The sequence below is a fragment of the Urocitellus parryii genome, chromosome 11 (genome assembly GCF_045843805.1).
Source record: "Urocitellus parryii isolate mUroPar1 chromosome 11, mUroPar1.hap1, whole genome shotgun sequence".
Lineage (NCBI taxonomy): Eukaryota > Metazoa > Chordata > Mammalia > Rodentia > Sciuridae > Urocitellus > Urocitellus parryii.
In genome coordinates this window covers 105109113-105125890 of record NC_135541.1, presented here as the reverse complement: position 1 = coordinate 105125890, position 16778 = coordinate 105109113, and the positions used below count along the sequence as shown (strand labels likewise).

Sequence of the window (16778 nt, the reverse complement as noted above, 5' to 3'; positions counted from 1 at the left end):
TTGATTATTATTCATGTTCTTGATAATTGCCGTTCTGACTTCAGTGAGATGAAATATTAATGTAGTTTTGATTTGCATTTTCCTAATTGCTAGAGGTGCTGAACATTTCTTTCATATATTTCTTGGTCATTCATGTTTCTTCTTTTGAGATGTTTTTCTTTGTTTCCCCATTTATTGATTGGGCTATTTTGCCGGGGGCTTTGCTTTTTAAGTTCTTTATATATTTTGGATATTAATCCCATTTCAGAGGAGTAGCTGGAAAAGATTTTCTCCCATTCCATAGTCTCTCTCTTTACTCTTAAAAATTTCCATTTCTGTGTGCAGAAGCTTTTGCATTTGATAGCATCCCACTTATTGATTTTAGGCTTTATTTCTTGAGCTTTAGGGGTCTTGTGGAGGAAGTTGGAGACTGCACTTATATGAGGGAGTGGTGACCCTATTTTTCCTTCTAGCAGTTTCAAGGTTTCTGGCCTAATTTCTAAGTCTTTGATCCAATTTATTTGACTTTTGCTCAGGGTGAAATATAGGGATCTTAATTCATTCTTCTACATGTGGATATCCAGTATTCCCAGTACCATTTATTAAAAAGGGCTTTTTTCCCCAACATAATTTTTGGTACCTTTGTCAAGTATCAGATGACTGTATAAATTTAGGTCTATTCCATTGGTCTTCATGACTGTTTTGATGCCAGTTTTATGCTGTTTTTGCTACTGTAGCTCTGTAATGTCATCTGTGATCAGGTATTGTGATGGTTGCTGTATCACTTTTCTTGCTCAGAATTGCTTTGACTATTCTGGGTCTCTTATTTGTCCAAATGAATTTCAGGGTTGTTTCTTGTTTGTTTGTTTGTCTTTTTTTTTTTTCAGTTCTGTGAGAAATGTCATTGGTATTTTGGTGGGAATTGCATTGAATATGTGTCCATTACTTTTGGTAATATAATAATTTTGACTATATTAATTATGCCTATACAAGAACATAGGATGCCTTTCCATCTTCTGAGGTCCTCTTCAGTTTCTTTCTTCAGTCTTCTGTAGTTTTCATGGTAGTGATCTTTCACCTCTTTAGTTAGATTATCTAATTCACAGATTTTTTAAGGTTATTATTACGAAGGAGGTAGTTTTCCTAATTTCTTTCTGAGTTGAAACACTACTGGAGTATAGAAAAGCTTTTGATTTATGAGTGTTGATGTTGTATCCTGCTACTTTGCTAAGTTCATTTATCAGCTCTAGAAGTCTTGGGGTGAAATTTTTTGGGTCTTATAGATCTGGGATCATGTCGTCAGCAAATAGTGAGAATTTGACTTATTCTTTTCTAATTTGTATCCCTTTAATTTCCTTCTCTTGCCTGATTAGAATTCAAGAACTTGAATAGAAATGGTGAGAGTAGACATCTTTGTCTTACTCCTGATTTTAGAGGAAAAGCTCTCAACTTTTCTCCTTTCAGTATGATTTTGGCTAAGGGTTTTTTATACAAAGCCTTTATAGTGTTGAGGTAAGTTCCTTTATCCCTAGTTTCTCCAATGTTTTCTTTTAAACATTTAGTTTTTAGTTATAAGTGGACACAATGTCTTTATTTTACTTTATGTGGTGCTGAGGACCGAACCCAGTGCCTCACGCATGCTAGGCGAGCGCTCTACCCCTGAGCCACAGCCACAGCCCTCTCCAGTGTTTTAACATAAATGGTAACTGTATTTTATTATAGGCCTTTTCTACATCTATTGACTTGATCATAAGATTCTTGTTATTGATTCCATTTAGATGGTGAATTACATTTATTGATTTTGTATGTTGAACCATCCTTGCATCTCTGGGATGAAGCCTACTTGATCATAATATATTATATGTTATACATATATGTTTTCGGGGGGAGAGCATAATGGGGATTCAATCCTGGAGTACTTTACCACTGAGGTACATCCCCAGCCCTTTTTAAAATTGTTTTTGGCTGGGGATGTGGCTCAAGCGGTAGCGCGCTCGCCTGGCATGCGTGCGGCCCGGGTTCGATCCTCAGCACCACATACCAACAAAGATGTTGTGTCCGCCGAGAACTAACTAACTAAATAAATATTTTTAAAAAATTTAAAAAAAATAAAAAATAAAATTGTTTTCATTTTGGGACAGGGTCTCACTAAGTTGCTTAGGGCCATGCTAAGTTGATAGGCTGGCTTTGAATTTATAATCCTCCTGCCTTAGCCTCCTGTGTTGCTGGAATTACAGGCATGTGGCACAGCAACTGGCTTAATATGTTTTTGAATGTGGTTTGCTAATACATTATTAAGTATTTTCCACTATGTTCATCTGGGATATTGGTCTGTAGTTGCCTTTCCTAGATAGTCTTTGTATGGTTTTGGTATCAGGGTTATAGTGGCTTCATAAAATGTGTTGGGAGAATTCCCTCTGTTTCCATTTCATAGAATAATTTGAGGAGGACTCAGGTTAGTACTTCTTTAGAGGTCTGGTAAGAACTCTGCTGATAATCCCCACTGGCCCTGGGCTTTTCTTTATTGCTAGCCTGTAAATAGCTGTTTCAATTTCACGACTTGATATGAGTCTGTTTAGGCTTTCTATATCTTCCTGTTCAGTTTGGGTAAGTCATATGTGTCTACAAATCTGCCAATGTCTTCTGGATTTTGAAGTTTATTGAAGTATAAATTTTCAAAATAGTTTCTAATGATCCTCTGGGTTTCAAAAGTATCTGTGATAATATCTCTGTTTTTCATTTTTCACTTTGTTGATTTGGGTATTCTCCTTTTATTTGGTTAGTTTGGCTTATTTATTTTTTTCCAAGAACTAACTTTTTGTTATATTGATCCTTATATTGTTTTTTATTCTTGATTTTATTAATCTGGGCTCTGATTCTTATTATTTCTTGTCTTCTACTGACTTTGGAGTTATTTTGTTCTTTTTTCCCCTAAGGCTTTTAGGTGGAACATGAGCTTATTTACTTGAGATCTCTCTATTTTTTAATGTAAGCACTCAATGAATTTTCCTTTTCGAACTGCTTCCATACTGCCCCAAATACTTTGATATGTTGTATCTTTGTTTTCATTTATTTTTAAGAATTTCTTTTCTCATGTTTTTATTATTTTTCTCACTTTTGATTTCTAGTTTTGTTCCATTATGATCCAATAGAATGCATGGGATTATATTAATCTTTTTGTATTTGCTAAGACTTGTACTGTGACCTAGAATGTGGTCTATTTTGAAAACAGTTCCATGAGCTACTGAGAAGAAGGTGATTTCAGCAGTTTGGAGGTGAAATATTCTGTAAATGTCTATTAGGTCCATTTAATTTATACTATCATTTAGGTTGAATGTATCTTTATTGATTGTATGCTTTGATGACCTGTCTATTGGTGATAAAGGTGTGTTGAAATCACCCACTATTATTTTATTCTGATCTATCTGGGATTTAATGTCAAGGAGTATTTTTTAATGTAACTGATACATTGACATTTGGGGCATATACATTTACTATTGTTATATCCTCTTGATGGATTGTTTCCTTTACTAGGTTGTAATGACCTTCTTTGTCTCTTCCAATTAATTTTTGCTTGAAATCAGTTTTATCAGCTATGAGGATCTCTAATCCATCTTGTTTTTGAACTTCATTTGCATTGGATACTTTTTTCCCATCCTTTTTCCTTCAGCCTGTGAGCATCTTTGCTTATCAGATGAGTCTCTTATGAACAGCATATATTTGAATCTTGTTTTTTGATTCATTCACTATGTCTTTTCTAGGGGGAGGGTATGGGGGATTGAACTCAGGGGCACTAGGGCACTGAATCACATCCCCAGCCCTGTTTTGTATTTTATTTCAAGACAGGATCTCAACAAGTTGCTTAGTGCTTCACTTTTGCTGAAGTTAGCTTTGAACTTGTGATCCTCCTGCTTCTGCCTCCTGAGCTGCTGGGATTACAAGTGTGCACCACCATACCTGGCGAGTCTGTCTTTTAATTGGAGAGTTGAAACCATTTATATTCAGTGTTATTATGAATATGTGTTTGTGGTCTGCTACCATTTTTTTGTTATATTTAATTCTGTCTTGATTCTCATTTAGCTGATTAGTCTTACATTGAACTTCACTTATTTGAGAGTTCTGGATTTTGTTTTTGTGTTCCTTTGTGGTGCAATTTATCTTTGAAAATTCTTTGTAGTGCTGGCTTGGTTGTTATGCATTCTTTTTTTTTTTTTAGTTGTAAATGGAAACAATACCTTTATTTTATTTACTTTTATGTGGTGCTGAAGCTCAAACCCAGTACCTCATACATTCGAGGCAAGCACTCTACCGCTGAGCCACAACCCCAGCATGGGTGCTATGTATTCTTTAAGCTTATCTTTTTCTTTCTTTCTTTATTTTTTTAAAGGAAGCTTTTTGTTGTTTTGTTGTTTGTTTGTTTATTTATTTATTTATTTATTTATTAATGTGGTGCTGGGGATGGAACCCAGTGCCTCACGCATGCTAGGCAAGTGCTCTACCACTGAGCCACAACCCCAGCCCCTAAGCTTATCTTTTCATGGAAAGTTTTAATTTCCTCATCAAATGTGAGAGTTTTGCTGGGTATAGCAATCTTGGTTGACAGTTGTTTTCTTTTAGAGCTTGGAATATCTCATTTGAAGCCCTCCTTGATTTTAGTGTCTGCTAAAATCAAGAATCACTTCTGAGAAGTCAGAAGTAAGCCCTATTGGTTTACCTCTAAATATCTGATGTTTCTCTCTTGCAGCTTTTAATATTCTTTCATTTGATTCATGTCTTTCATTTTCAGTAGTTCTGATTGGTTTCTTTTCACTATTTCTATTTCTTTTTTGAAGTAGTCTTTCATCTCCTGCATTTGCTCTCTTAGTTCATTACTTAGATTTCTTTTAGTCACTAAACATTTTAATAACCAGATTTTTATAATCCTTCTCTGGAATCTCACCTACTTCTGTATTTGTGGGATCCTTTGTTGGAGGGTTCTGAGTTTGGGGGGGCAGATTTGTTTGCCTGTTTCTTCATGTTTTCAGAGGTCCTGGACTTGCACATCAATTGAAGTGGATTCCTCTTTTTCTTTTATGTGTGTAGATAAATTAAAAAAAAAATTCTGGGATTTCTGTGTTATTGATGTATGTGTAGATGTCAAGGGGGCACAGGAACTGAAGGCTGCTCTTCCTAGGGGGTTTTGTCTCCCCACTTCTATGTGTCAAAGTTACATTTAGGCTCAGGTGGTGTTCAGTCTTGTGTAGGGTGAGATTCATTATTATTTGGCAAGGTTGTAAGAATTTCTCAGTGGCAGTGTCACTACTCTGTAGGCTTGAAGTGTCCCAATTACTTTCCAGTCTCTCAGTCAGAAGGGGAGCTAGGAGTAGAACTAATATCAGCAACTGATGTGTGAAGATAAATGTCTGGACTCCATTTTGATGTCTATAATATTTTTTTTTTCAAATGAATGTCCAATTGCTCCAGCAATAGTTTTTTTTTAACCTCTATTTTATTTATTTATTTTTATGTGGTGCTGAGGATTGAACCCAGTGCCTCACACGTGCTAGGCAAGTGCTCTACCATTGTGCTACACCTGCAGCCCCTGATGTCTATAATACTAATTGCCATCTCACTGAAAAGATTTCTTCTTGCTTTGTGGGTCTTTGTGGGTTTGCTGTCAGATGCTTCTTTCCTCTACAATGCCAACTTCTCCCCTTCTATTGTTGTTTTGTTCACCTGGGCTCTGTATTTTCTTTATACTCCTGGACCAGTGATTGTAAATAATTGGATTTTTATTGCAGTTGTTTTTCTTTGTTTGCAATTTTCATCAATTTTACATTTCCTGGCTTTGGGTGCCCAGTGTTCTCCCTATGGTTCTTTCAGAACCTGTGTAGTAGAGAAAGCTGGGGCTCCTGAGCATAGGAGGGAGAGCCTATGACAATAGGCTCCAGAGACAAATGCTCCACCAGATTGCCCTATTGAGTTTTAAGAGGGATTTTGTTTGTTTGTTTTTGGTACTGGGGGATTGAACCCAGGGGTGCTTTTCCACTGAGCTACATCCTTGCCCTTTTAAAAAATTTTGATACAGGAGCTCACTAAGTTGCTGAGGCTGGCCTCAAACTTATGATACTTCTTCCTTCACCTCCTGAGTCACTGGGATTACAGGCATATTACTGTACCCACTATACCTCTTTTCTTTATAAATTAGCTGTGTCAGGTAATGAAAAGCTGATGAATACTGTTTTATTTATTTTTCTTATTTCATCACATTCTTCAGAACTTCCTTTGTGGTATTGATAAGGAGTTGTTAAACTAGATGCAATGGTGAACACCTGTAATCCCAGCGAATCAGGAGGCTGAGGCAGGAGGATCACAAGTTTGAGGCCAGCCTCAGCATGTTTATGAGATCCTCAGCAACTTTTGAGACCCTGTCTCAAAATAAAAAATAAAAAGAACTGGTGATGTAGCTTAGTAGTGAAGCGCCTGTTTCAAATTCCCAGTACCAAAGAAAAAGAAAAGGATTGGTGAAATAGAAGACCAATCCTTTGTCTTATTCCTACTCTTAATGGGAAAGCTTCAAGTTTTTCACTATTAAGCATAGGGTTCTTGTAAATTTTGAGGAAGATTCCTTGTAAGTTGTTAAGAGGATTTTCTATGAATGGATGTTGAGTTTTGTCAAATGCTTTTTGAGATGGAGTCTCATTATGTTGCTTAGGCAGTTTTCAAACTCCTGGGCTCAAGAAAACCTCCTACCTCAGGCTCCCAATACAAGAAACTAAAGTCATGTTCCACTGTGACTGACTTTGGCATCTATTGATGATCATGTGATTTTTCTTCTTTCACCTATTTATGTGTTTAATTGAGTTTTGAATATTGAACAAGTCTTGTATATCTGGGATAAATCCCTGCTGGATGTGGTATATAATTATTTTCATACATTGTTGAATTAAATTTACTGACATTTTGTGTAGAAGTTGTAACAATGAGAGATATTAGTCCATAGTTTTTTCATGTAAAGTTTTTGTCTGATTTTGGTGTTAGTAATGGTGATTTCATAAAATAAATTAGAAAGTATTCCTTCTGTTTCTGTCTCCCAGAAGAGATGATGGAAACTTAGGAGCATTTCTTACTTACATGTATTTTAGAGTTCATTGGTGAACCTATCTAGCTCTAGTGTTTTCCCTTTTGGAAGGTTATAAATTCTTGATTTAATTTTAAATCAGTTCAGATTGTCTATTTCTATTTTTTTCTTTTTCTCTTCCTTCTCCTCCTCTTTCTTTTTCTTCTTTCTTTTATTATTATTATTATTTTTTTTTGCAGTCCTAGAAATTGAACTCAGGGCTTTGTGCATGCCACATGAGTTCTACAACTGTGTTACATCCCCAATCTGTTCTATTTCTTCTTTTGTGTGTTTTCGCAGAATATATCTTTCAAGGAATCAGTCCATTTTATAAAGGTTGTCAAATTTGTGGACACAGAGCTGTTAATAGTATTCCTTGATTATCTTTTAAATGTCCCTGGGATCTATAATGATGTCCCTGTTTTCACTTCTGATATTATTAATTTATGACTTTTTCTTAGCCTGGGTTTTTGATTTTTTTTTCTTGCGGTACTGAGGGTCTTGTGTATGTGAAGCAAGTGCTCTACCACTGAGCAACATTTGGCATTTTCCTATTTGGTGTTCTCCAAGCTTCCCAGACCTGGGTTTGGCATCTGACATTAATTGTGGGGGAATCCTAGTTATTATTGTTTCAAATATTCTGTTCTTTTCTTTCTTTATCTTTCAGCATTCCTCTTATATATACGTTATAGCTTTTATAGTTGTCCCACAGTTATTGGATATTCTTTGCTTTTTCTTTTTTCCAGATTTTTTTCTTTGATTTTCAGTTTTGAAAGTTTCTCTTAAAGTGACCCAAAGCTCATAGCTTCTTTCCTCAGCTGTGCCTAATCTATTAAGGAACCCAGAAAAAGCATTATTCTTTTCTGTTAGTGTTTTTGATCTTTAGCATTTCTTTTTGATTCTCTCTTAGAATTTTCATCTCTCTGTTTACATTGCCCATCTGTTCTTGCATTGTTTTCTTTATCCATTAGAATCCTTAGTTTATTAATCATACTTGTTTTAAATTCCAGATCTGATAATTAAAACATCTCTACCATAAACTGAGTCTGGTTCTGGTGAATGTGTGGCACTTCAAACTGCATTCTTTGCCTTTTAGTGTGCCTTGTAATTTTTTCTTGTTAGCCGGGCTTGACATACTAAGTAAAAAGGACTGTTGCAAATAGAACCTGAGCAGTGTTGTGGTAGGTGATGGAAAGGAAGCATTCTAGAGTCCTATGGTCAGGTCTCAGTCTTTTGGTGATTCTGGGTCTGTGAACTTCACAGGGGTTTCTCAATTCTCCCACCTCTTAGGTGGGACAGAATGGGCTGGTGTTGAGTGTTCTCCTTTTCCCAGTTTGGTTAGGTCCTGAAACACCCTTAATAGTTTAGAGTCTGGTAAAAATTTCTGATGAAGGCAGGCCTTATAAGAATAGAATGAAGGCTTGGGGTTGTGGCTCAGTGGTAGAGCGCTTGCCTAGCATATGTGATGCACTGGGTTCGATTCTCATAAAAAATAAATAAAATAAAGATAATGTGTCCATCTACAGCTAAAAAAAAAAAAGAAAAGGAAAAAAGAAAAGAATGAGCTGCATACAGTAGTGCACACCTGTAACCCCAGCTACTTGGGAAGCTGGACAACTTAGCAAGACCCTGTTTCAAAAAAAAAAAAAAAATGTATAAAGGGATAGGGTTGTAGCTCAGTAGTAAAGGGTAGATTAACTCTGAATTCAATCCCTAGTAACACACACACACACACACACACACACACACACACACAATGTGGGGGCCCCCATGACTGGGTCCCTGTGGAATTTTTAATTCTTGGAGTTGTCATCCTAAGCTTTCAGCAGTTCACCAGTTACAATTCAGTTTTCCCTACCTGGAATTTCTCATGGGTTTTTGCTCTAAGTTGTGATTTTCTGTGTTCACTTATCTGTGTCTGCAATCTTGGCGGAAGCAGTTTGCCCAGTGACCTCACTTCTCTGATGAATCTAAAAAGACTTCCTGATTTTTCCGTTTGTTCAGTTGTACCAGAAATTGGAATTTTTGAGTGTCATTATTGTTTTGATTTTTTGGTACTGGGGGTTGAACTCACTGAGCCACATCCCCAGCCCTATTTTGTATTTTATTTAGAGACAGGATTTCACTGAGTTACTTAGTGCTTTGCTTTTTGCTTTGGCTGGCTTTGAATTTGTGATCCTCCTGCCTCAGCCTCCTGAGCCTCTGGGATCACAGGCATGCACCACCACACCCAGTGAGGGTCTTTATTTTTAATTTATTTTTATTTTTTTGATTGAACACAGGAGTGCTCCATCACAGAGCTACCTCCCTAGTCTTTTTATTTTTATTTTAGGACAGGGTTTCACTTAGTTGCCCAGGCTGGCCTTGAACTTGCCATCCTCCTCCTTCAGCCTCCTGAGTTGCTATGATTACAGGCTGGACCACTGTGCCTGGCTTGAGTGTCTTTTTCATATTGATTTATAAAAATTTCTTTACATATTATGAAATATAAGTCCTTGTTATATGTATTGCAAATATTTTTTCCCTTTTAATTTCATTAATGGTGATGTCACACATAAATTTATGGCTCTAGGTTACTATCTTATTTAGGAAGTTGTCCTTCACTCCCACAATTATAAAATTAATCTAATATTTTCCTAATGCTTTTTATATTCTTTTATTAAGCTCTTTAATGAATAGGGAATTTACCTGTGGAAGTGGTGTACGGTAGGCATCTATTTTAACCCCCTCTGCCCAATTCTCGCTAACTCTTCATATTTGCTCACACTTTTCCCTTAGCCTGAAACACTCTTCCTGTCTCTATCTTTTATTGTGGTGGTGGTGGTGGTGGCAGCACAGCAGATAGAACCCAGGGCCTCACATATACTAGGCAAGCCCTCTACCACTGAACTACACCCCCCTTAACAGCTTAACAGATTCTGTTCTGATAGAGAGTTTGTATTAGTCAAGTTTGTAGCAGTAACAAATAATCCTAAAATCTTCATGATTTATAACATGATTTTCTTGCTCAAATTACACATTTGTGACTGTGGTTAGAGGTTGAGGCTTTCTTTGTCCATATTCTCCCTTTAGAATCAGGGCTGAAGGAGCAGACTCTTTTGGCTTCAGATGCCAACTGCAAATCCTGTCTTCTGGGACTTCTGACCAGTTGCCTATTGAGAATTCCTACAACCCTCTGCTTAAATTCAATTAGTTTTCTAGGGTCGCTCACAGAACTCAGGAAACACTTCATTAAGTTTGTCGGTTTATTATATCAATAAAAGAAATGATCCAGAATACAAATGAACAGCCAGCTAGATGGAAAAGATGCATGGAACATCCCTTCTCCAGGGTGCCACCCTAGAGCACCTCCACATGTTCAGCAACTCTGGCTCTCCAAACCCTGACCTTTGGGTTTTTATGAGGTTTCATCACATAGGCATGGGTGACTAAGTTATTGGCCATTTTAGTGATCAATTCAACCGTTAGCTTCTCTCTTCCCAGGAGGTTAGGATGGGTAGGGCTAAAGTTTCCAAACTTCTAATCTCCTTATTTGTTCCCCTAGCAACCAGGCAACATCGTGAGGCTGGTTTCCCAGCCCACCTGTTATTCATTAGCACCCCAAAAGACACTTTGGAGATTCCTTGGTTTTAGTAGCTGTGTGTTAGGAAACAGAGGACAGACACCAAATATATGTGACCAAATATGTATTTCTTATTATGTCACACCTTTTAAATTTTCTGTCTGCATCTCCCTGCTCCCCATCATCTCGAGGCATCTGCTAATCTGCTTTTGTTCACTGCATATTGCATTTATAGAATCTTAAATAAATGGAATGATGTCGATTTTTAAAAAAATCTTGTTTTCTTTCACCAACATAATTACTTTGAGATCCGTCCATATTGAAACTGGGAAGGAAAGACTTTACCACTCCTCTGTCACAATCTCTGCTCCCCCAGGGTGTCTGTCATGGCAAGGAGTCTCCAGCCTCCATTCTTCGTATGAGGAGTTGGGGGTCTGTTTCAATATTGTTGAATGTCTTGATAGTTATCCTTTCTGTTGCTGAATAGTATTCAATTGTATGGATATACCACTTTTACTTGCTGATGGATATTTGAGTAATTTCAAGTTTTTGGTTATTACTAGAAAACTGCTTATGAACATTATTTTATAATCTTTGTGTAAACATACACTTTATTTTTCTTAAGTATAAATACTTAAGAGTAAAATGGGTGAATCATGTGGCATCTAAGTGTATATTTAACTCTAAAGAAAATACCATACTATTTCTCAAAGTTGTGCCATTTATATTCCTATAAGTAGTTCTAGTTGCTCTACTTCCTTGTCAACCTATAGGAGGAAATGTCATTTTAATTTAGCCATTTCCTCAGATATATAGAGCTGTCTTATTGTGGTTTTAATTTGCATTTCCCTAATGACTAAAGATGTTCAGTATCTTTTCTTTTGCGTATTTGCCTCCTATAAGCCTTCTTTTTGAAGTGTCTTGTAAAACATTTCCCCCATTTTTATTGGATTGTTTGCTTTCTTATTGACTTTTCAGAGTTGTGGGTTTTTTTTTTATTTGTTTGCTTCCTTGTTGTGGTACCAGGGATTGAACCCAAGGGGCCACATGTCCAGCTTTTATTCATATTTTATGTAGACACAGGGTCTCACTGAGTAGCTTAGAGCTGTGCTAAATTGCTGAGGCTAAATTGCTTTGAACTTGCAATCCTCTTGCCTCTGCCTCCAGAGCTGCTGGGATTATAGGCGTGTGCTGCTGTGCCTGACTTGAGAGTTCTTTATACATTCTGGATTCAAGTCCTTTTTTAGATATATGACTTGAAAATATATTTTTCTATTCAATGGCTTGTCCTTTCATTCTCTTAGGAGTATCTTTTGAAGAGCAGAAGTTTTCAGTTTTGATAAATTCAATTTATCAGTTTGTTCTTTATGAATAGCACTTTTGGTATCTTAGGAAATATTTGCCCACCCACAACATTTTCTATATTATCTTCTACAAGTTTTCATGACTTTAGGGTTTGTTTTTTGTTTGTTGTTGTTGTTTGTAATGCTGGGTAGCAACTTCAGGGTCTTACACATACTTGGCAAGTGCTCTTCCACTAAGCTACATCACCAGTCGAGAGTTTACATTTATGCCTACAGTATGTCTTCAGTTAATTTCTGTTTATGGTGTGAGGTATGGATCAAATTTTAGTTTTTTGCATATAAATGTCCACTTATTGAAAAGACTATGCTTTCTTCATTGAATTGTTTTACATTTTTGTGATATTATCAACTGATCACATACTTGAGGATCTGTTTCTGGACTCTATTTTATACTAGTAATATAGGTGTTTATTTTTATGTCAATAGAGCATGGTCTTGATTACTGCAACTCTGTAAGAAGTCTTGACATCAGGAGGTAAACTTTTCCAATTTTGTTTTTATTATTTTAAACTTTGTTTTGGTTCTGTTAGGCCCTTTGTGTTCCTATACAAATTTTAAAATTAACTTGTCAATTTCTACAAAAGAAAAAAAAGCCTATTGATGTTTTCATTGGGATTGCTTGGATCTACATATCAGTTTAAAGAGAATTGATAGCAGTATTGTCTTCTGATGAATAAACACCGTATCTCACTCCATCTACTTAGATCTTCAATCTTGTCAAAATTTCATGTTATGTTATTTTATGGTATTTCTAAATTTCATGTGTTTGATGCTATTATAAATAGTATTATTTATTAATTTCTATTTCCAACGTGCATATAGAGAAATAAAACTGGGCTGGGGCCAGGAGTAGTGGTACATTTCTGAAATCCCAGCTACTTAGGAGGCTGAGGCAAAAGATTTTAAGTTTGAGGCCAGCTTGGGTAACTTAGTGAGAAGCTGTCTTAAAATAGACATAAAAAGAGGGCTGGGGCTGTAGCTCAATGGTAGAGAACTTGCCTTGTTTGTACAAGGCCTTGGGTTCAATCCCTAGCATGGTGAAACTGTCCCCTCCCTCCACCATCCTCATTTTTATATATTGATCTTCTATTCTGCAATCTTGATTAATTCATTTATCAATTTTAGTAACTGTTTAAAAATATAAAACCTATCAAATTTTCTATGGAAATGACTATGTTGTCTGCAAATATAAATGGTTTTACTTCTCCTTTTACAATATGGGTGTCTTTTATTTCTTTTTCTTGCTTTACCACACTGGCTAGTACCTCCAGTTAATGTTTAACTAAAAGTGGAGAAAGTAGATATTCTTACATTATTTCTAATCTTGGGAGAAGCCTTTTGTCTTTCATGATTAAATTTGCTGTAAACTATAGTTTTATAGTTTTTTCCCTGGTGACCATTATCAGTTTGAGGAAGTTCCCTTCTTCCTAGTTCACTGAGCTTTTTATCTGCAATAGATATTAGATTTTTTTGTCAAATACTTTTTATGAATGCATTGACGTGATCATATAATTTTTCCTTTTTGGATTTGTTAATATGGTGGGATACATTTATTGTTTTTCAAATGTTAAACCAACTTTGCTTTCCTGCCAACCCTCAGTTGGTCATTTATGTGAGATATATATATCTATATAATCTTTTTACATATTGTTGGGTTTGATTTGATAAAACTATTAATTTTTGCCTCTTTTTTCATTAGGAATTTGGTTTTAGTTTTGTTGTCAAATCATGGCTTTGCCTTATAGAATAAGTTTGGAAGTGTTTTAACCTTTTTAATATTCTGGGAGAGTTTTTGCAATTTTTTTAATAGTACCATTTGATGAACCTCTATTTTATTTATTTATTGGTATGTGGTGTTGAGAATAGAACCCAGTGCCTCACACATGCCAGGCAAGCGCTCTACCACTGAGCCACAACCCCAACCTTGCAATATTCTTTTTTTCCTTTAAATGTTTATAGAATTCACCAATGAAACTATCTGGACTTGGAGGTTTCTTTGTGGGAAAGTTAAGAAGTTGGTTTCTTTCTTTCATAGGGTACAGTGCATGCCAATTACTTATTTCTTCTTCTGTAAGCTTTGGCAGTTCATCTTTTTTTCTTTTTTTAAAATAACTTCATTTTATTTATTTGTTTATGTGGTGCTGAGGATCGAACCCAGTGCCCGACGCATTCGAGGCAAGCGCCCAACCACTGAGCTACAACTTCAGCCTATGGTAGTGTGTCTTTCAAAGAATTTTTCTACTTCATAAAATTTGTTAAATGATTTTACAAGTTGTTGAATTGGCATGAATTTTTTCATAATATTTTCTTTTTTCTCCTAATATCTGTAAAATCTGTAGTGATGACATCTCTTATTCTCTTTTTTTCTTCAGTGTTGGGATCAAACCCAGGATTTTACACATACCAGGCAACCATTCTACCACTAGGTCACATTCCCAACCCTCCCATTCTTGATATTGATAAATGTTCTCTTGTTATTCCTGATCATTCTGGCTAGAGGCTTATCAGTTTTATTGGTATCAAAAAACCAGGTTTTGGAAATTCATTGATTTTTTTTTCTCTATTGCTTTTCTGTTTTCATTTTCATTAGTTTTTACAATTGACTTTTTTTCTGCTTACTTTAGGTTTAATTTGCTCTTTGGGGGTTGTAGCTCAATGGTACTTACCTAGCATGTATGAGGCCCTTTTTAATATTCCCACCACTGAAACAAACAACAACAAAAACCAAAGCAAAACAACAAAACTTACACTATATATATTAAACGTATAGACTCAATGATTTGATATACTGTGAGGGGTTCATCACCATCAAGCCAACATATTCATTGCCGCCTATTGTTGTCGTTTTCTTCTTTCCCTCGTTTATTTATTTCTTTCTTTCCTTCTTCTTTTTTCTTTTCATTTTCTTTTTGCTGTAAGGACACTTAAGATCTACCCTGTTAGCAAATTTCATGTATACAGTATTATTAACTATAGTCACATTATCGGACATTAGTTCTCGAGAACTTGTTTATCTTGCATAACTAAGACTCCATTCCCCTTGCCCCAGCATCTCCCCATCCACTCCTTCCAGCCCCTGGTAACTATCATTCTACTGTCTGTTTTTATGAATTTGACGATTTTAGATTCGACATGAGTGATATTATGCAATAGTTGTCTTCCTACGTCTGGCTTATTTCACTTAATATAATGTTTTCCAGTTCATTTATGTTGTCACAAATGGCATAATTCCTCCTTTTTATGCTTATCTAATTTTTTTTCCAGTAATGGGGTTTAAACCTTGTGTCTTGCATGTGCTGGGAACATGGTGTACTACCGATTTACAATCATAGCCTTCCTTTTTAAAAAGAAAACTTATATTATTCCAGTGAGTGTATGTGTGTGTGTGTGGGGGGTGTATAATCATGTTTTCTTCATCTACTCATCCATTCCTGGACATAAAGTTGGTCATGTCTTGCCTATTTTAATTATTTGAAAGGAACATGGGAGTGTAGGTATCTTTTTGCGCTCTTGATTTTTTCTTTTCTATTGAGGTGACCATGTGGATTTTTCCTTTTTATTAATGGATTGTATCACATTGTTTAATTTGCATATGTTGAACCATCCTTGTACCCCAAGAATAATAAAATAAGTAAATAAATAAATCATAGAGCTGGGAGTGTAGTTCAGTGTTAGAACTTGCCTAGCATGCGTGAGATCCTGGATTCAATCCCCAGCATGGAAAAATAAATAAATAAAATAGTATAATAAATCACACTTGGTCATTGTGTGTGGTTCTTTTAACATGTTATTAAGTTTAGTTTGTGGTGTTTTTTATGCCAGTTTTTTATCTGTTCTTTTTAGTCATACATAGCAGTAGAATGTATTTGGACATATTATACATACATGGAGTATAACTTCCCATTCTTGTGGTTATACATGATGTGGAGTTTCACTGGTTGTGTATTCATATAAGAAGAACATAGGAAAGTTAGGTCTGATTCATTCTACTGTCTTTCCTATTGCCATCCCCCCTCCCTTCCCTTTTGTCTAATCCAATGAACTTCTATTCTTCCCTCCACCCCCTTATTGTGTGTTAGCATCTGCACATCAGAAAGAACATTTAGCCTTTGGTTTTCTGTAATTGGCTTATTTCACTTAGCATGATAGTCTTCAGTTCCATCCATTAATGGCAAATGCCATAATTTCATTCTTCTTTAAGGTTGAGTAATGGTCCATTGTGTATATGTACCACATTTTCTTTATCCATTCATCTGTTGAAGGACATCTAGGTTGGTTCCATAGCTTGGCTATTGTGAATTGAGCTGCTGTAAACATTGATGTGGCCACTGCACTATAGTATGCTGATTTTAAGTCCTTTGGGTGTATACCGAGAAGTAGGATAACTGGGTCAAATGATGGTTCCATTCCAAGTTTTTTGAGGAATCTTCAAATTGCTTTTCAGAGAGGTTGACCAATTTGCAGTCCCACAAGTTTGTTGGTATTTTATTGAGGAATTTTGCACTTATATTCATTGAAGATATTGGCCTGTAGTTTTCTTTTGTAGTACTCTTCTTTGATTTTGGTGTTAAGTTGATGATGGCCTCAGAGTGAGTTTGGAATGTTACCTCTTTTATTTTTTAGAAGAGTTAAAGAATTGGCAGCTGGACATGGTGGCATATGCATATAATTCCAGCAACATGGGAGGCTGAGGAGGATCACAAAATTGAGGCCAGCCTCAGTTTACTTAGCAAGATCCTGTCTCAAAAAAAAAAAAAAAGGGTTTGGGATATAT

The 16778-nt window shown here is 35.9% G+C and overlaps 1 protein-coding gene across 6 annotated transcripts in view; it reads left to right on the top strand.

The window, feature by feature from the left end:
* The window catches only part of St7l (suppression of tumorigenicity 7 like), a 224905-nt gene that overhangs the window by 125700 nt on the left and 82427 nt on the right, over positions 1 to 16778 (top strand). The gene's annotated exons all lie outside the window — the stretch shown is intronic.